We start from the raw sequence: 21,924 nt of genomic DNA on the forward strand, positions 1-21,924 counted from the left end.
AGAAACTATTCTGTACAATTGTCATTTGATATAAATCTCACAGAATAAGGGAATGGGGACTTGTAAACTGCCTATTTGTCACTTTGGCATTTCAAAGCAGACATTCAAAGAGGTGGGCACTGGGGGATTAAGTGACTTGCCCAGCACTGGGATTTGATCTCACATAGAGGCAGCAGCTGAACCAGTGAGCCACAGCCCTCTCTCCCCAAGATCCCCTCCTCTGAGAAAACTGAACCAGCCAAATTACAGAATGCTACATAGAAAAATCATTCAAATTGGTAACCAAACTTCAGGATTGCAACCGTAACGTTTGAAAGTCACTCAGAGGTATAGAGTTCTTCAAGAAGAGAGTTGCGCCCTCTAGTGATGAACCAAAGTATATTTTTCAGTCGTTGCAACTTTATTAGTTCTGGTTACGCTCCAAGTTTGATTACAAAAGTAAATAAATAAATAAATGTCTTTACAGTCTTTCAAACACTTTGTTTTTTCTTATCTTTACAAATCTTTTCAAATGAACATCGCTCTGTGAGAAAATTGAGAGCAGCTTGATAATTCAGTTTATAACAGGTTCGGGGTCTCTACGTGGCCCCGTTTCGATTCCTTCTTCAGGAGACCCTATTGTATGTAAATTGAAAAACCTTTTCAATGCTGATAGAATGCTTCAAGTTTGCGATGTGGTAACATCGTCAAAAGAACGCTGTCGGTGCTGTGAATTTAAACTGTCAGAGAAAACATAGCATCAGCTGTCTGGTTTAAAAGAGTACAGGGGGAGGAGTAAATTTGTGAGTAAAGTCCAAGTTGTGTTTGGAGGTTAGAACTCCTCCCCCTGTGATTGGCTCTTAGGCACTGGTGGAATGAGGCATTATGACATCACAATATCTGCTCTGGATACCAGACACTGTCATTCTGTAGTGTCTGTTTCAGCCTCGGTCCTTCTACATCAGCATTCTTCAAAGCAAAGCTTGCGGGTCAGTGGTTGTGGCCATTCATACTCTGATTCTTATGGGAGCCAAGGATAATGAAGCCATTGTGACATCACTGATGTGATTGGCTCTTAGGCACTGGTGGAATGAGGCAATATGACATCACAATATCTGCTCTGGATACCAGACACTGTCATTCTGTAGTGTCTGTTTCAGCCTCGGTCCTTCTACATCAGCATTCTTCAAAGCAAAGCTTGCGGGTCAGTGGTTGTGGCCATTCATACTCTGATTCTTATGGGAGCCAAGGATAATGAAGCCATTGTGACATCACTGATGTGATTGGCTCTTAGGCACTGGTGGAATGAGGCATTATGACATCACAATATCTGCTCTGGATACCAGAGACTGTCATTCTGTAGTGTCTGTTTCAGCCTCGGTCCTTCTACACCAGCATTCTTCAAAGCAAAGCTTGCGGGTCAGTGGTTGTGCCCAATTATACTCTGATTCTTACGTGAGCCAAGGATAATGAAGCCATTGTGACATCACTGATGTGATTGGCTCTTAGGCACTGGTGGAATGAGGCATTATGACATCACAATATCTGCTCTGGAATGTTGCTGCTCAATCTCAGCATTCTTCAAAGCAAAGCTTGCGGGTCAGTGGTTGTGGCCATTCATACTCTGATTCTTCCCTCTATCCTTAAAGAATGACATGAAGATGGTTTCCCGCGGTTATCCGCGGGGACGGGAACGGTGATGAATTTTGTCACCGTGTCATTCTCTAGTGGGAGGCAAAGGGTCTGAAATGTTTTGGACACTTGATTGACGAAGGGGAGGTTAAGCCTTTGCAGACCTTAAGGATCAATATCAATTGGAAACGAAAGATCTTTATCCTTATCTACAGGTGAAAACTACATCTTTGACATATAAGGCAAAGAAGTCTTAAAGAAATCTGAATTTGAAAAGGGAATAGAAAACTCAGTTGCAAAAGGATGTATTTCTTGGTTATATAGAATTATACATGATGATAAGGAAGTGAAAAGCTCATATATGAAAGCATGGGAAAAAGATCTGGGGAAGGAATGGTCAAACTGATGAGTGGGGGACAATTGGAATGCACCTTTTCCAAATAGCCAGAGCAGCCTCACTGGTGGAAAATGCTATTAAACTCTTAGTACGATGGTATATTACTCCAGTTTGGTTTTTGTTTTGTTTTTTATTTATAGAATTTTACAATATCACCAAGCAAATACATCTTGCACAGTAAAGTGAGATCAAACAACGTACTAAACTGAAATTCCAAGATTAAGATATACCACAATCATAGTTCAATTGAAAAATAAAAATGATTAAATAAAGTAATAATATCCTAGCTGATCTCACACTAGTCCTCAAAATTATTGGATCCAAGATTGAAGAGTAGAACAAATGTAATACAAATTAATTTAAGAGAAAAAGTCCATGTCTTACTAAAGTGCAGGGAGTTAACTTTCCATGGGCGCTATTGTTCTTATTCCTTTTTCAAGACGTTTCCCCGAGAGAAAACCAATTAATTGAGATGGCTCTGTAAAAATATACTTCAATGATAAATATCTAACCACACATTTACATGGATATCTCAAGAAGATATCTCATTTCCGCAATATTAGAACAATCAGATAGAGAACTGGCCGTTCCAGCCACTCTCTTGTTGTCTGTCGCTTTGGCCCCAGACAAGGATTGGATATTGAAACTTTTCTTTAAAAATAGGTCCAAAGACTTCCTGGGACAGCACATTCAGATTTTCCCTGATGTCTCTAGAGAGACTCAAAAAAGAAGGAAAGAATTTCTACTTTTAAAACCTGGAGTGACTCAAATAGGTGGTATTTTCTTCTTGAGATACTCCGGTTTTAATTAGCAAATATACTAGGGAAGATAATGTTGCCTGTTGGAAAGGGTTTGGTGGAATTGCCAAAAGGTCCAGAAGTACTGGGAGCAGCAGGAATTTTACTATGCGAGTAAGTTAATCCAAACTCCATTTAAAGTTAATGCTGAAAAAGCACTGCTGGGAGTAGGAGTGGAGGGGCTAACATCCTCTCAACCCAAACTTATGGATTTGACATTTATAGTTGCTCGATTGACACTGGCTCAGCAATGGCGTACTTCAAATATAGCCCCCATTAGATATAGGAGAGACCGTTTAGGAATAGTTTGTGAAAAATATAGATTATCGGCCCTTTTAACAAATCAGTGGATGAAATGCAGAGATATTTGGGAGAGGTTTATTGAATTGGAAAGAGAGGGTCTTTGAAAGGTTTGAATGGTACACCAATCCATCCTTACGAACTTGGAATCCAGGTCTCCTGAGGGGGGGATTGTTTTAGTTGTTGGGAAGATAAGATGTGCTAATTTATTAGTTTACTGTTCTGAATATATCTTATGTTTTGTATTGAAATTATGGTGTTAATATTCTAATTTTTGTTACAATTAATAAAATAAAGAATTAAAAAAAAAATTCTGTTGTTATTTTCCCCAATAAAGTGCAAATATTGAAGGTTCATTTAATAAAATACTGCTAGATTTTTTTATATAAAATGTGTTTTCATCAATGCATTATTGCAGAGTGTGAAAACACAAAAGCCGCAGCCATAATACCAAGAAATTTGCTACATCAAACAAAAACAGCAGCAAATTCCAAGAAAAATGGAGCTCTATGCAACCAGCGGCTTCGAGCAACCCCAGGATGGATTTCAAAAAACTTCCAAAAATTAGTTTCTGATCAAGTACAATAAAATTCATGGGAAAAAACTTAAATTTGCACAGTTTTAAGATTTTCTGGACAACCGTGGTGTTTAATTAAACTCTGGAATTTGTTGACGGAGAATGTGGTGAAAGCAGTTAGCTTAGCAGGGTTTAAAAAAGATTTGGCCAGCTTCCTAAAACAAAAGGCCGTAAACCATTATTAAAATGGCTTGGGGAATTCCATAGCTTATTCCTAGGATAAATAGCCTACAATCTGTTTTACTGCTTGGGATCTTGCCAGGTACTCATAACATGGCTTGGTCACTGTTAGAAACAGTCCAAGTATGGCAACTCTTATGATGTGACGTTCTAAACTATTTGCAGTCCAGCTGGTTCTGCTTATGATCCAGAGTATTTCATTCCTTTAGGGATGAAGGGTTTGTACCCAAGGTAATGAACACAGCAGGGATTACTATATTATGTAAACCCGGTAGGGATGAATCCTTCTGCATTTTGTACTGACCAATATCACTACTAAATATGGACCTTAACTTTATGGCAAAAATCCTGGTTATTTGTCTGGCAAAACAGTCGTCCCATTCGTACATTTTAAACAAGTGGAATTTGTTCCCTGCAAACAAACAATAGATAATATCAAACGAATGTTAAATTTAAGGCTCCTTTTACAAAGGTGCTTTAGGGCCCTAACACGCGGAATAAATGCCATGCGTGCTAGCCGCTACCACCTCCTTCTAAGCAGGCGGTAGTTTTTCGGCTAGCGCACCTTTATAAAAGGAGCCCTTAGTATGAGTTAGCAGGAAAGAGCTTAGAGCACTGTTCTTCAACCTTTTTACACTTATGGACCGGTGGAAATAAAAGAATTATTTTGTGGACCGGCAAACTACTAAGACTGAAATAAAAAACCTCTGTCTCCGCCCCGTCCGCACAGCTCGGTCTCCGTGAACAATTTGACCCCATCTGCACAAGCCTCAAATAGTTATGATTTTATATTGAACGTATTTTATTAAAGTATAAAAAGAAACAAAATTCTGTACAATTGTCATTTTAGGTTCAAACAATTTTAATTGATGCAAACAACAGCAAATACAACGCCAGGGGACCCCCTAGGTGCACAGTACAAACAATGATGCATCATATACAATAATATAACAAGCATGTACAGAAGAAGAGTAATAGCAACCAAACTTCCCCCCCCTTCCTACTCTACATAGGGCAAACGAGACTAATGGGACGGAAAGGACAACTGTCATTTTATAAATACAAATAATACAGAGCAAGAATCAACAAAACCCTCGTCTCCCCTCCCCTTCACATATATTCCCTCTACTATCAAGAAAATTGAATAAGCCAAATTATTTCAGAATGCTACAGAAATATCATGCTAACAGAATACCACAGTCACACATGACAGGAATGATGTAAGGGGAGTGCAACTCGGGCAACTGCTCCCTGGTCAGAGAGAGAGCCCTAAGCCAGCTGGAAGCTAAAGAAGCACTGCCTGGGCTTTGCAGTCCCCAGTTATGTCAAACACCAGCTCTAGCAGGATACATATTTCAAATCTGATATATTTCTAATCACAAGATAGAAATAAAATTATTTTTTTCTACCTTTTGTCTTCTCTGGTTTCTGCATTCATCGTTTTTTCACTCTCTTCCGCATCTGCCCTCTGTCTCTTCAAGTCCAGCATCTCCCCCTTTCATATGGTATCTGCCTTCTTTCTATGCCCCTCTCCCCTTTCCATCCAGCCTGCGCCCCCTCTTTCCTTTCCAGCTTTACTGCTCTCTTCATTTTTATCTCTCCACCAGATCTAGCATATTTGTCCCTCTCTCCTTATTTCTCTGCTGACCCCCTTCCCAGCCTCATTCTCTCTCTACTTTCCCATTCTCTCTCTACTTTCCCATTCCTCTGTCTCTCCCCTTTCCCTCATCTAATCTCTCCATTCCACCCTGACTCCTTCCCCTCTATTCTCCCTGCCAGATGTCTCCTTCCTTTTTTCCTCCTCCCCTCCCAGCAGCATCTCTCCTTCTCCCTCCCTCCAAGTCCAGTAGCAGCTCTCCCTTTATCCAGCAGCTTCCCAGCATCCAACACTGGCTTCCTCCCCTTCCCTCCGCTCCCTACAGTACTTGCCTGCAACTGTGCCAATATGGTCAGTGCAGCAATTCACTTAGGCAGCCTTGGGGCTTTTGCTGAGTCGCAGCCCGCCTCTGATGATGCAACTTCCTCTTTCCTCAGAGGTGGCGCAACCCATCAAAGGACCCAAGACTGCCTAAGCGAATCGCTGCGCTGAAGCTATTGGTGCTGTTGCAGGAAGCAAAACATCAGAGCTTCCCTGATCTCACCGGCCCTGGCAGACCGGCAGAAAATTTCTGCGGACCAATACCGGTCTGCAGATCGGCGGTTGAAGAACCCTGGCTTAGAGTTAACACAGAGAAAGCCTTCGACAGGGTCCATTGGCCTTTTATGTTTAAAGTGCTCCAGAAAATGGAAATACAATCTGGATTCTGTTGCCTGGCTGAACTTTATAGCTCTTTGAAGCATGTGTAAAGGTTAATGGGGCATATTCATCCAGCTTTCCCTTGGGAAGGGTTATGTGGCAAGGCTGCTCACTCTTCCCATTCCTATTCACGTTGGTGATGGAGCCTTTGGCGCAAGTGGTATAGAATAGAGAGCTCTATGGGAACAGGGTTGATGGGAATCCTGTAGGGATGGAAGCAGTTCACCTGGGGCTTCCATGGAAGTGTACCTTCCTCTGGCATCTTGTCCTACAGTGATATCCAGCCACACTCACTCTCTTCACGAGCCGCTGGCAGCGCATCTTACATGAGAGCCTCCTGAGAAAATTCAAGAGTCATGGAATTGGAGGCAATGCTTTCTGCTGGATTAGGAATTGGTCATTGGACAGAAGGGTGAATAGTGGAGTGCCAAAGGGATCTGTACTGGGACTGGTGCTATTTAGCATATTTATAAATGATCTGGAAATTGAAACGACAAGTGAGGTGATTAAATTTGTTAAAACACATGTAGACTGTGAAAACTTATAGGCAATCTTTAGGAAATTGGAAAACTGGGCAGATTAAATTTAACGTGAATAAATGAAAAATGATTTTCTTTGGGAAGAAAATCCAAATCATAGTTACTGGATGCAAGCGCCAACCTTAGGGGGTCAGTACCTAAGAAAACGATCTGGGTGTCATCATAGACAATATACTGAAACCTTCTACATAGAAACATACCAGCAGATAAAGGCCAAATGCCCATCCGCAGTATCCATTATCTCCTTATCTCTCCAAGAGATCCCACATGCCTATCCCACGTCTTCTTGAATTCAGGCACATTCTCCATCTCCACCACATCTAACATAGAAACATAGAAATAGACGGCAGATAAGGGCCACGGCCCATCCAGTCTGCCCACCGCAATGACCCTTCCCCACCTAACTTTATTACCCTTCCCTTAGCTTACTCTAGAGCCGATCACCTCTTAACTTCATCCTATTCCCTCTCATTCCAGAGCTTCCTATCAAATGAAAGAGACTCGAGTGATGCACATTTACGCCACGTAGGTATTTAAATGTCTGGGTGTATTCTTCACAGTTTTTTGGCCATATAAAAATTTGAAAGAGGTATATCGACATTTTTTTTGTTGTGGGAATCTACTGATGAGCAATTGAATGGTTTTGTTGCTTACCTCAACGCCTGTCACCCGACTATCAAATTTGAAATGCAGAGCAGTATGCAGGAGATAAACATTTTTGGGATGTAAAAATCTTGCAGACCGAGGGGATATATTTACTATGCCCTCTGATCGGAACAAGCATGCATCCTAGTAGTCTAAAAAATAACCTTCCAGTTTCTTAGTATTTCCGTCATTCTACGGAAGAGTATGTCAATCAAGCGAAAGATTTAACAGCTAAGTATGTAGAGCGTGGCTATCCAAAGACTGTAATTTCAAAAACATTCAAACGGTCTAGGTTCAGTTCCCGAGACCAACTGTTGCAATATAAGCCTAAAAAAGTTAATGACAGTTCTATTGCATGTGTTTTGCGATTCTCTACTGTATCTCAAAGGTTAAGCAGGAAGATAAAGAACTTATGGCCTATGTTCAAACTAAAACAAACTGTCAATCTTTAGAATGCAAAATTGCGTTCTCTCGGAACAAAAATCTTAAGGATCTTTTATGTCCATCAGATATGTGGTCAAAGTCTGAAAAAGGGAGGGTGGGTTTATTTTGCTGCGGTCGATGTAATGCATGTACCTTTATGAATGAAGGAGATCAGATATGCATTCCGGGACAACCAGCGTGGACGATGAAGTGTGCTGCCACCTGTGAAACCGTGGCCATAGTTTGTCCATGTAGGTTGTGCTATATAGGACATACGGCGCGGAGTTTGAAGACTTGGCTGTTTGAACATCGCTCGAATACTGCCCACAAAAGACAGGTGGATGTGCTGACATGGCACTGCGGACCGACACCGATTCACCAACCGGTAGTTGAAGAACACTGCTCTAAACTGTACTGTTCCTTCGGGTTTTTGCATTTATTAGCCTTAAATTTTAGCTGCCAAATTTCGGACTATTCTTCAAGCTTCACCATCCAGCGCGTCTACTCTATTCCAGATTTTGGTATCATCCGCAAAGAGGCAAATCTTACCTGACAGCCCTTCAGCAATTTCGCTTATAAAAATGTTAAAAAGAACAGGCCCAAGAACAGAATCTTAAGGCCCACCACTGGTAACATCCCTTTCCTCAGAGCGATCTCCGTTGACCACTATCCTCTGTCGTCTTCCACATGACCAGTTCCTGACCCAACCTATCACTTTGGAACCATCCCGAGGGCACTCAGTTTATTTATTTAAAAATTTATATACCATATATTACCTATATGGTTTCCATAATAACAAGTATAAAATGTTAAACAAACATACATAGTTCAGTGGCTAAAACCAAATCCTTAAAGATGGTCGATGAACATCAGAAATTTTCAAATCCAATTCAAATGATTTTTGTTGAGTCAATAGATAAACCAAATACAGCATACACTGAAAGCAAACAAGACTCAAATTTCTCTAAAGTACAAAAAGCTACCAACTCACCACACACACCCCTCCCCCCAGTCCCCCTCAGGAGTCCCATGACCAGAAAACTTACTGCACAAACGAAAGGAAAATTTGCTTTAAAAAACACACATTACAGAATAGAAACCAGTTAGCAATTCAAAATACGACTCCTAGCCAATGGAGTCATAGTAGAGCAGAAGGGCTCCCATGTAGCTTGGAAGTGCAAGCCCTTGGTAGAGGCAAGGTCAGTCATGTCACAACGTTCCCAAGTAAGCAAGTGTATCCGCCACATGGAGAGGGTGCATCTGAATCAAGCCACTTAAGCAAGATACATTTCAGTGCCATTAAAGTACTCCACTTGAGAAAAGCACTCAAACCCTTCTGTCTTGGATGATGAGACGGTTGGAAACCAAAAAGTACCCTGGGAGAAGGCCGAATCGTCATCCTCCAGATTGTTCCAATGAAAATATATACACTGTCCCAAAAAACTGCAACAAGAGGACAGGTCCAAAACATGTGGCCCAAATGTGCATCTCGTTGTCCAGATTTAGGACAAGCAGAAGTAGGACGGAACCTTGCAAGATGGGCCCGTCTAGGTGAAATATACAGGCGAAATACCAGTTTATAATCCATTTCCCAAAAATACATGTACTTACACAAGGAAGAAAAACTCTGTACAGCTTTTAAAACAATATCATCTGGCAAACCCACTTGAAGATCCTGAGACCATGAGGTCAGACAAAGGGGTTTCATCCTTCAAATGTCTATGATGAAATTTGAGGGGAACTTTCCTCTGAGACCCCAAAGCATAGGCAGAGGACAAAAGTTCTTGACGAGCAAGAGACAAATTGGCTCTCCCCAAAGAAGATAAAAAAATGATGCATCTGCAGATATGCAAATCGATCCAAAGGAGAGAGACCAAAATCTCTACTAAGGCGCTCAAAAGAATGCACCTGCCCATCGTCCTGCACCAGACGAAATAAAAATTTCAACCCCTTTGCTTCCCATCTAAGAAACCGGGCACCCTCCATACCTAGAAGAAATTGCCCATTGAAACAGAGAGACAACTAAAGAGCCACACGAGCACTGACACCATGGAACCTGCAGACCCAGCGCCAAGTCTGGCCCAAAGGACTACAGAGAAGCCAAACTGGCAGAGCTGGTGGAATAACTGAAGGTTTAGAGCAGGGGTCTCAATGTCCCTCCTTGAGGGCCGCAATCCAGTCGGGTTTTCAGGATTTCCCCAATGAATATGCATGTGATCTATGTGCACATACTGCTTTCAATGCATATTCATTGGGGAAATCCTGAAAGCCCGACTGGATTGTGGCCCTTGAGGAGGGACTTTGGAGACGACTGGACAAGACCAAACATGGGCAATTCCGGTCCTTGAGGGCCAGATCCAGTCGGGTTTTCAGAATTTCTCCAATGAATATGCATGAGATCTATGTGCATGCACTGCTTTCAATGCATATTCATTGGGGAAATCCTGAAAACCCGATTGGATTGCGGCCCTCAAGGAGGGACTTTGAGATCCCTGGTTTAGAGTGTAAATGTGCACGAAAATGTTCTTTATGAAAACAAGCAATCGTCAAATCTGCTGTGCCCCTAAAATAATCATTAATATGCCTCATGCTACACCCTATGGTGAGATGGCGAAGATTCAATAGATACAAGCCACCTTTATACCGTGGTTGTGCCGCCATCTTGTAAGAAAGACGCACATGCTTTCCTTTCCATAAAAATGCTTGAATCAATCTAGTGTAAATAAAGAGGCAACACTTGAAAACCATAAAGCCAACCTGGGTAATTACCCGACCCAGAAGAGATAAAGGTAATGTGTGCCACAAAAGCAATTTATTAGAGAAGCAAACAAGGGGACCACATTAATAGCATATACAGTGGCAAGATCAAAAGACATTTGAAATGAGAGCCTGCCCACTGTAAAGGAAATGTGCCAACCATAGACTTATCTAAGTTGAACGATAAACCAGAATAAAACCCATATTCTGAAATAAGGTCTAATGCCACTGGAAGCGATGTTTCAGGTCTGATCAAGAAGAGCAACAAATCATCCACGAACGCTAAAGTTTTAAGTTCCTGATTAGCTACCACAAGCCCACTCACCTCATCAAAGTGACCCAGAGTGCAGAGAAGGGGTTCCAATGTGAGAATGAATGGAAAAGGTACTGTCTAGTACTACGAAGAACTGAAAAGGTATCAGAGCGTGCCCCAGTCACTAACAGGGAAGCTGTGGGATTAGAATAAAGAGAGCCAATGTTCGAACGAAAAAGACCCGGTATATCAATACAGTCCAAAGTATGAAATAAAAAGGACCAATGTACATTATCAAATGTTTTAACTACATCAAGGCTAACTAACAAGGAAGGCATATTAAAATGTTAAGAGTGAGCCAAGGCAAGCAGGACCTTAAGAACGTTTTGGACCAATTGTCTACCAGGAACAAAGCCCACCTGATCGCCATGAATCAACTCAGGAATGTATCCAATAAGAAGATCAGCTAGAATGCAAAAGAAGAGTTTTAGATCCACATTAATTAATGAGATCAGTCTATAAGAACAAGGACTATCAGCTGGTTTACCTGGTTTCAAGATATAGCGGTATTATAATATGCTAACAAGGGGCCACAAAGATACAGTAAAATTCTCCCAAAAACCCATCTGGACCAGGGACTTTGCCCAATTTTGTTAATCTTACACCTTTTTGCAATTCCACAGCCTGCAAAGGCCTATTTAAACTCTGAATAGCGGCCTCCAATAAACCAGACATGCCCAAGGAAATGAGATAATCAGTGACTAACGAAATTGAGGAAGACGGTGTAGGGCCATATTGAGAAGCAAAGAGCTCTATGTCACCATTGGACTTAAGAAAAGTCAAGATGGGCTTTCTACAGGTATGATTATCAACTATGGTAGCTAACAATCTGCCCGGTTTGTTCCTGAAATGCTGGAAATTATATTTTCGATAAGAAGTCCATTTCTGTGTATGAGTATGCAACAAGGAATTTAAAACAGTCTGTGTAGCTAAATATTGTTCCCTCGACCCAGAAGTGGGACAGGCGATATGCTCACGCTTGGCTAACCGGAGAGCTCTTTCTAAAGTACTATCACCTTGTTAATTCTACGATTCTGAGTACAGGTGTAGGCCAAAATGTAACCTCGAAGAACAGTTTTGGCAGTGCTCCAAAAAAGGAAAGGGTCATCCTGATGCTGCTCATTACGGAGAACAAAATCTTCCCACTGAGGAAGAATTTCCGGAAATCAGAATCTTGAAACAGATAAGCCAGAAAACGCCAGTGAACAGACCGAAAGTAGGAAACATTAAGCTGAATAACTACCCAAACAGGCGTATGATCAGAAATAGTCACCGATAAGAACAAAGCAGATGACAAGAAGATGTACGGTAGTCCAAACGGGACAGGTGTCATGTGCACAAGAAAGGTGATTATATTCTCGGACTTCTGGATGGAGAAGCCTCCAGGGGTCTATCACATCTAAAGTAGAACAGAAAGCATATGGCCCCTGGGGCATAAAGGGGTAGGCAGCAAAGATGACCTATCCTGCTCAGGATCCACTACCAAGTTAAAATCACCCACCAGTAGAAAAGGCTCAGTGGGATAGTGGGAACAAATGGTAAGGTACATTAGATAGATTGTGAGCCCGTCGGGACAGGTAGGGAAAATGCTTGAGTACCTGATTGTAAAAGGGCTTAGATAACCTTGATAGGCGGTATATAAAATCCTAATAAACTTGAAACTTATAAGCATAAGAACATAAGCAGTGCCTCTGCTGGGTCAGACCGGCGGTCCATCAGGTCCAGGACCTGTATAGTAATCCTCTATCTATATCCTCTTCCTTCAGGAAATTATCTAATCCCTTCTTGAACCCCAAAACCGTACTCTGTCCTATCACACTCTCTGGAAGCGCATTCCAGGTGTCCACCACCCTTTGGGTGAAGAAGAACTTCCTAGCATTGGTTCTGAATCTGTCCTTTCTTAATTTTTCTGAATGCCCTCTCGTTCTTGTAGTTTTCGAAGGTTTGAAGAATCTGTCCCTCTCTACTTTCTGCATGCCCTTCATGATCTTGTAAGTTTCTATCATGTACCCTCTAAATCTCCGCTTCTTCAGGGAAAAGAGCCCCAGTTTCTCTAATCATTCAGCATATGAAAGGTTTTCCATACCTTTTATCATTCGTGTCGCTCTTTTCTTCTTAAGGTACGGCGACCAATATTGGACGAATACTCCAGATGCAGGCGCACCATCGCCCGATACAACGGCAGGATCACTTCTTTCGTTCTGGTTGTAATACCTTTCTTGATAGTACCCAGCATTCTATTTGCCTTCTTAGAGGCTGCTGTGCACTGTGCCGACGGCTTCATTGTGTTGTCCACTATTACCCCCAAGTCCTTTTCTTGGGTACTTTCACCCATTACCAGCCCTCCCATCGTATAGCTGTACTTCGGGTTTCTGTTTCCCACATGCAAGACTTTACATTTCTCTACATTAAACTTCATCTGCCATCTCGTCGCCCACTCTCCTAGTTTGTTCAGGTCCCTTTGTAAATCTTCGCAGTCCTCTTTAGTCCTAACTTTAGTCGTCTGCAAATTTTATTACTTCGCACTTCGTCCCTGTTTCTAGATCATTTATATATACATAGAACAGCAGCGGTCCGAGTACCGACTCGTGACCCTCCTCCAGTCCAAGTAGTGGCCCTTCTCTCCTACCCTTTGCTTTCTACCCGCCAACTAATTTTTGATCCATCTATGTACGTCTCCTTCCACCCCATGGTTCTTCAGTTTCCATAGTAGGCGTTCATGTGGTACCTTGTCAAAGGCTTTTTGGAAATCTAAGTATACGATGTCTATGGGGTCCCCTTTGTCCTTCCATTTGTTAATTCCTTCGAAGAAGTGCAATAAGTTCGTTAGGCACGATCTTCCCTTGCAGAAGCCATGTTGGCTTATTTTCATCAGTTTATTCCTTTCTAGATGCTCGTTGATGCTGTCTTTTATCAGCACTTCCGTCATCTTCCCCAGAACCGAAGTCAAACTTACAGGTCTGTAGTTCCCCGGGTCACCTCTCGATCCTTTTTTAAAGATGGGCGTAACATTAGCTATCTTCAAATCCTCCGGGATCATGCCTGTTTTCAGGGATAGATTACAAACCTGCTGTAGTAGTTCTGCTATTTCCTCCTTTAGTTCTTTCAATACCCTAGGGTGGAATCCGTCCGGGCCCGGAGATTTGTCAGTTTTTAATCTATCTATTTGCTTGTGTACGTCTTCAAGGCTTACCTCCATGGATGTTAATTTTTCTGCTTGATCTCCTTTGAAGATTTTTTTCAGGTTCTGGCACATTGGATATGTCCTCTTTTGTAAATACTGACGAAAAGAACATGTTTAGTCTATCCGCCACGTCTTTTTCCTCCTTCACCACTCCTTTCCTATCTCCCTCATCCAGCAGTCCCACCTCCTCCCTAGCCGGCTGCTTCCCTTTAACATATCTGAAGAAAGGTTTGAAATTTCATACTTCCCTGGCTAGCCTCTCTTCATATTCTCTTTTTGCTCTTCTAACCGTGAGGTGACATTCTTTTTGATGCTTCCTGTGCTCTTTCCAGTTCTCCCCGGTTTTGTTCTTTTAACATTTCCGGAATGAATGTTTCTTGTCTCCTATCACTTTCTTCACTGCTTTAGTTATCCATGCCGGGTCTTTTGTCTGGCTCTTTTTGCACCCTTTTCTAAATCTGGGGATATACAGATTTTGCGCCTCGCTCACCATGTCCTTGAATAAAGACCAGGCTTGTACTACACTCTACGATTTCTTTGAGCTGTTCCTGTTTCTTCCTTACCATTACTTTCATCGCTTCGTAGTTTCCTTTCTTGAAGTTAAAAGTTGTCGCTGTGGTTCTCTTCCCCTTCAATATTCTTACTTCAACTTTGAACTTGATCATATTGTGATCGCTGTTTCCCAACGACCCCACTACTTCCACTTCTTTTGCAGGTCCTCTTAGCCCATTGAGGATTAGATCCAAAGTGGCATTCCCTCTCGTCGGCTCCATGAAGCAGTCCTGTATAGCCTCCAGGAATCTTGTCTCCCTAGCGCCTTTTGAGTTTCCAAGACTCTAGTCTATCCCGGGATAGTTGAAGTCTCCCATAACAATCGTGTTACCGCTTTTGCATTCTCACTTCATCTCAGCTTTCATAAGAACATAAGCATTGCCTCTGCCGGGTCAGACCAGGGGTCCATCGTGCCCGGCAGTCCGCTCCCGCGGCGGCCCCCCCAGGTCCATGACCTGAAAGTGTTCCCTACCTAACCTAAAATATCCATACCCTATTCGCTCAATGTCCTGTAAGGTAAACCTCTATCTGTACCCTGTTATCCCCTTCGCTTCCAGGAAGTCATCCAGTCCCTTTTTGAACCCCAGAATTGTACTCTGTCTTATCACCTCTCCGGGAAGCGCGTTCCAGGTGTCCACCACACTCTGAGTGAAGAAGAACTTCCTTGCATTCGTTATGAATCTGTCTCCTCTCAGTTTTTCTGAATGACCTCTTGTCTTAGTTGTCCCTGCTAGTCTAAAGAATCTGTCCCTCTCCACCTTCTCTATGCCTTTCATGATTTTATAAGTTTCTATCATGTCCCCTCTCAATCTCCGCTTCTCCAGGGTAAAGAGCCCCAGCCTGTCTAACCGTTCGGCATATGAAAGGTTCTCCATACCCTTTATCATCCTAGTTGCCCTCCTCTGGACCCTCTCGAGTATTGCCATGTCCTTCTTGAGGTACGGCGACCAGTATTGGACGCAGTATTCCAGATGTGGGCGCACCATTGCTCGATACAGTGGCAGGATAACTTCCTTTGTTCTGGTAGTGATACCTTTTTTGATAATGCCCAACATTCTGTTCGCTTTTTTGAGGCCGCTGCACATGGCGCCGCCGGCTTCATTGTGTTATCCACCAATACCCCCAGATCTTTTTCTTGGCTGCTTTCCCCGAGTACCCTCCCTCCCATCGTATAGCTGTACATGGAGTTTCCCTTCCCTATGTGCAAGACCTTACATTTCTCCACATTGAAGCTCATCTGCCATTTTTTTGCCCACTCACTCAGTTTGTTCAGGTCGCTCTGCAGTTCTTTGCATTCCTCAACAGATCTGGCCCTGCTGGAGAGTTTTGTGTCATCCGCGAACTTGATAACTTCGCACTTTGTCCCTGTTTCTAGATCATTAATAAATATATTGAACAGCAGTGGTCCCAGCACTGACCCTTGCGGAACACCACTTGTAACCCCTATCCAGTCAGAGTAGTGCCCCTTTACTCCTACCCTCTGCTTCCTGTCCGCCAGCCAATTTTTGATTCATCTGTGCACGTCCCCTTCCACCCCGTGACTCCACAGTTTCTTCAGTAAGCGTTCATGGGGCACCTTGTCAAAGGCTTTTTGGAAATCTAGATATATAATGTCTATTGGGTCACCTTGGTCCAATTGCTTACTTATCCCCTCAAAGAAATGCAGTAGATTTGTCTGGCATGATCGGCCTTTACAGAAACCATGCTGGCTCGATCTCATCAGATTATTTTTTTCTATATGCTCATTGATACCTTCCCTGATCATTGATTCGACCATCTTCCCTGGAACAGAGGTTAAGCTCACCGGTCTGTAGTTTCCCGGGTCGCCTCTCGATCCTTTTTTGAAGATCGGTGTAACATTCGCTATCTTCCAGTCCTCCGGGATTACCCCTGTTCTCAAGGACAGGTTGCAAATATGCTGCAGTAACTCTGCTGTTTCATCTCTGAGCTCTTTCAGTATTCTTGGGTGGATCCCGTCTGGGCCCGGAGCTTTGTCCGTTCTTAATCTATCTATCTGCCTGAGAACGTCTTCGAGGCTTACCTCCATGCATGATAATTTCCCCTCTTGATCTCCCCTGAAGATTTTTTCCGGTTCTGGCACACTGGATGTGTCCTCTATTGTAAAGACCGACGAGAAGAACTTGTTTAGCCTACCAGCCACCTCTTTTTCCTCTTTCACCACTCCCTTTCGGTCACCCTCATCCAGGGGCCCCACCTCTTCCCTCGCTGGCTGTTTCCCTTTCACATATCGGAAAAATGGTTTGAAATTTCTTGCTTCCTTGGCCAGTCTCTCCTCATACTCTTTCTTGGCTTTCCTGACTACTCGGTGACATTCTTTTTGATGCTTCCTGTGCTCTCTCCAGTTTCCTTCAGTTTTGTCTTTTTTCCACTTCCGAAATGATTTTTTCTTGTCTCCTATCACTTTCTTTACTTCACTGGTTATCCATGCAGGGTCCTTCGTCTGATTCTTCTTGGAACCTTTCCTAAATCTTGGTATATATAGGTTTTGCGCCTTGTTTACTGTGTCCTTGAATAGGGACCAGGCTTGCTCCACAGTCCGAGCTTCCTTGGAGCTGTTTCTGAGCTTCTTTCTTACCATTTGTCTCATGGCATCAAAGTTCCCTTTCTTGAAGTTAAATGTTGTTGCCTTGGTTCTCTTTCCCATAGGTAGTCCTACTTGCACTTTGAACTGAATCATGTTGTGGTCACTGAAACAGAAACAGAAACAGAATATGACGGCAGAAAAGGGCCTACGGCCCAACAAGTCTGCCCACTCAAATAACCCTCCCCTCTAAGTTCCTCTTTGAAGTGAGCCCACGTGTTGATCCCATTTGATCTTAAAATCAGTCACGTTACTGGCCTCAACCACCTCAAGTGGAAGATTATTCCAACGGTCGACCACTCTTTCGGTGAAGAAGTACTTCCTAGTGTCACCATGGAATCTCCCGCCTCTGATTTTCAGCGGATGCCCTCTTGTCGCCGTAGGGCCTGTAAGGAAGAAGATATCTTCTTCCACCTCAATGCGGCCAGTAACGTATTTGAACGTCTCTATCATGTCACCCCTCTCTCTGCGTTCCTCGAGAGAGTAAAGGTGCAACTTACCTAGTCGTTCTTCATAAGGGACATCCTTGAGCCCTGAGACCATCTTGGTGGCCAATCGTTGAACCGATTCCATTCTTAGCACATCCTTCCGATAGTGTGGCCTCCAAAACTGTACACAGTACTCCAGATGTGGTCTCACCATGGACCTGTATAGCGGCATCACCACCTCGGGCCTTCGGCTGACAAAGCTTCTCCGGATGCAACCCAGCATCTGTCTAGCCTTAGATGAGGCTTTCTCCACCTGATTGGCTGCCTTCATATCATCACTAATGATTACTCCCAGGTCTCGTTCTGCCACAGTTCTGGTCAAGATCTCACCATTCAGAGTGTAGGTTCTGCATGGGTTTCTGCCACCAAGGTGCATTATCTTACACTTTTTGGCATTGAAATTCAGCTGCCAAAGAGTAGACCAGTGTTCCAGAACAAGTATGTCCTGTGTCATAGCGTCAGGCATGGTATCTCCGCTCACTATGTTGCACAATTTAGCATCATCAGCAAATAATGCAATTTTTCCCCGAAGTCCCTGAGGCAGATCTTGTATGAAGATATTAAATAGGATTGGGCCCAGGACCGAGCCCTGCGGTACTCCACTGTGCACTTCCGACCTTTCAGAGGGGGTACCATTTACCACCACCCTCTGATGTCTACCACTGAGCCAGTCTTTAACCCATGCAGTTAATATTCCTCCTAGCCCCAACGAACTCATCTTGTTCAGAAGTCTACGGTGTGGGACGCTGTCAAAAGCCTTGCTGAAGTCCAGATACAACACATCCAGGGACTCTCCTTTATCCAGTTCTTTTGTTACCCCGTCGAAGAAGCTGATCAAGTTGGATTGGCAAGATCTCCCCTTAGTAAATCCATGCTGGTGTGGATCCCTCAGTCTCTCGTCATCCATAACCGTGTCTAATTTGTGTTTAATCAATGTTTCCATAAGCTTGCACACTATTGACGTGAGACTTACCGGTCTGTAATTTGCAGTGTCTAACCTGCATCCCTTTTTGTGGAGCGGAATGACGTTAGCTGTTTTCCAGTCTAGTGGAACTTTTCCCGTGCCCAGGGAAAGATTGAAGAGCGCGGCTAATGGTTCTGCCAGGACATCTCTCAATTCCCTAAGCACTCTGGGGTGCAAATTATCTGGTCCCATGGCTTTATACATTTTGAGCCTTGACAATTCTTGGTAGATGCTGCTGGTGGAAAATTCAAAATTCCTGAACGGGTCTTCTGAGCTCTCTCTTGTTTGCAGCTGTGGGCCGGATCCTGGTGCCTCACAGGTAAATACTGAGCAGAAGTATTTGTTCAGTAGGTCGGCTTTATCGGGGTCCGATTCTGCAAAGTTGCCGTCAGGTTTCCTTAGGCGCACTATCCCATCTGTATTCCTCTTTCTATCACTAACATACCTGAAGAAGGATTTATCCCCTTTTTTAATATTCCTAGCTAAGTCTTCTTCCATCCTGAGTTTGGCGTATCTGACCGCCGTTTTGACAGTTCTAGATTTTTCTAGATAAGCTTCTTTATCTTCTGGTCGATGTGATAGTTTGTGGGAGACAAATGCTCTTTTCTTCTGTTTTATGAGTTCTGAGATCTCTGCAGAGAACCATTGGGGTTTGTTATTTCTCCGCTGTTTACTCACAGACCTTATAAAAAGGTTGGTTGCTTCCTGTAGGGTAGATTTCAAAGCTGACCACATGACCTCCACATCATCTGTTGTGTCTTGGGTTTGCAGCGCCTCATAAACAAAATTTCCCATGCTCTCGAAGTCAGTGCCCTTAAAGTTAAGGACCTTCGTTGACGTGTTCGACCTCGTGGATCCCTTCCTGAGATGAAACCACACCATTTTGTGGTCGCTGGAGGCCAACGCCTCGCCTACCGAAACCTCTGCGACGCTATCTCCATTGGTGAGTATCAGGTCGAGAATCGCCTGATCCCTGGTAGGCTCCAGAACCATCTGTTTGAGTCTTGCCTCCCGTATAGATGTCAGCAGCTTTCTGCTGCTGCTGGTTGTGGCTGAAACCTTGTTCCAGTTTATATCTGGCATGTTGAAATCTCCTAACAGTACAGTGTCTCCTCGCAGAGTGAAGGTTTCAATGTCTTCAATTAATTCTTTGTCTATGTCGTCCTGTTGTCTAGGAGGCCTGTATACAATGCCCAGATATAGGCATTTGCCACTTCCCCTGGCAAGGTTCACCCAGAGGGACTCCCCTGTATACCTGACACCTGTGATTCTGGTAACTTTGATTTCTTCCTTGATATATAGTGCCACTCCTCCTCCGTTCTTACCTTCTCTGTCTCTGCGGAGTAAGCTATAACCTGGTATAGCCATATCCCATCCATGGGAATCTGTGAACCAAGTTTCAGATATTGCCACCACATCTAGGTTAGCACTCCTCATTTCTGTCTCCAATTCCAATATTTTGTTGCCTAAACTGCGGGCATTGATGTACATAGCCTTCCATACTTCCTGTATGCCCGGTCTGTGCGAAGATTTTCCCGCTTCCCTCTTTCCCGCTTGACTCAGTATTCCCTTTAATTCCCTGTTTGAGTCAGTTCGTCCCTTCTGAGTAGATGTGTCCCCTGCGGTAGTGACTGCGGGGTAAGTACTTACCTCAGACTCAGTAATGGAGTATTTACTTACCATTCCAGGATGGTTACTTACCTTACCAGGATGAGAAAGGGTTCCCTCCCCCAACTCACCTAGTTTAAAGCCCTTTGGAGTAGGTGAGCCAATCGTCTACCGAAGACATTCTTCCCTCTTCTGGTTAGGTGGAGCCCATCCGATCCCTGTAGTCCCTGTAGTGCCTCTCCGTGGTCCAGGAAGCCGAAGTTCATCTCCCTGCACCATCCGTGTAGCCATTCGTTGGTCTTCTGGATGCGATCTTCCCTGGTTCTCCCCTTACCTCTCACTGGAAGTATGGAGGAGAAGACCACCTGTGCTCCCATTTGCTTCAGCTTCTCACCCAGAGCTCTAAAGTCTTCGGGTATCTTTTCCGGGGTGTTCCTGGCGGTGTCGTTCGTCCCGACGTGGATGAGAAGCATAGGATAGTAGTCTTGGGGCTTGATTAGTCTCCCTAGACTTGTGGTTACATCCCTGATTCTGGCTCCTGGCAGACAACAAACCTCTCTTGATAGTAGATCCGGTCTGCATATTGGTCCCTCTGTGCCCCGCAGCATGGAGTCCCCAATGACTACCACTCTGCGCTTCTTCTGAGGGAGCTGGTCCGTTGCCACTGGAGCCTGAGTCATCTTCTGGAAATCCTCTTGAAAATCGTCCTGAAAGTCAGTGGCTGGTTCTATCTGTAGAAGCTGGAACCTGTTCTTTAGGGTGATCTGTGGGGTTGATGTGAGGCTTCTCTGATTGCTTGAAGTAGGGGTAGGTCTTTTGTATTTGCTTGTAGAGGTGACCAGTTTCCAGGAGTTGACGTCTCCAACCTCTTCTTGTACCCCAGCTGTTACTTCCAACGTTGCGAATCTGGTCGGTTTGGGTGTCTCAAAGGTGGTCATGTTTTCTTGCGCATGCTCAGAGACTTGGGACATCTCCTGGATGACGCCATCGATGTATGCCTCATCTTCCCTGATGCTTCTGAGACGCTTCACCTCCTCCCTTAGGCTCATCAATTCTTGCATGATGTCTCCGTCAGTCTGTTGCTGGTCGACTGTCTCTGTCTGTACTGAGACTGAAGTCATCTGCTGTGGAATAGCTTCAGTCTGCACAGAGACCTCTGTCATCTGTCGTGGGTAGTCTTCTGTCTGCATGCAAGCTGTGGTTGTCCTCTGGCTTTCTTCGGTGACTGGGACGCTGGTCTTCAATGCAATCTTGTTGCTTCTTGTTCTTCCTGCCATTTATCAGCTTCTCACTTGCTGAGTGTTGGTCTTGGTCTGCCTGCTAGTTGATTTGCTTATGGACTCCTGGTTGGCTGATATGTGTAGTAGTCTGCCTGTTAGTTGACTGTGTGAGTCTGTCCGATGTTTGTTAGGTGTTAGTTTGGCTGCTTCTTGCTAGTGTGTGTTTGTGTTTTCTTGTTTTGTGTGTCTTTTGCTGGTATCTGCTAGGCCTGTCGCTTCTTCGTTTGTGTGTGTTAGTGACCCTTCTTGGGCCTGCTGTTGCTTTGTCTTGCTCTAGCTTGGTTTTGTGTGTGCTCTCCCCGTTCACGTTAAATTCCTACCTTGCCGCCTTTCCCTGTTGTCCTTGGAGGTATCGGCTTGGCTCTTCTCAAAGTCTCTTCGCAAAGGCGCTCTCGCTAAGGCGAGCGCCTT

The 21,924-nt window shown here is 43.8% G+C and overlaps 1 pseudogene; it reads right to left on the reverse strand.

Annotated features, from left to right (window-relative positions):
• Positions 1-21,924, reverse strand: part of LOC117355286 — a 194,238-nt pseudogene that overhangs the window by 114,302 nt on the left and 58,012 nt on the right.

Source organism: Geotrypetes seraphini, chromosome 2 (assembly GCF_902459505.1).
Source record: "Geotrypetes seraphini chromosome 2, aGeoSer1.1, whole genome shotgun sequence".
Classification (NCBI taxonomy): Eukaryota; Metazoa; Chordata; class Amphibia; order Gymnophiona; family Dermophiidae; genus Geotrypetes; species Geotrypetes seraphini.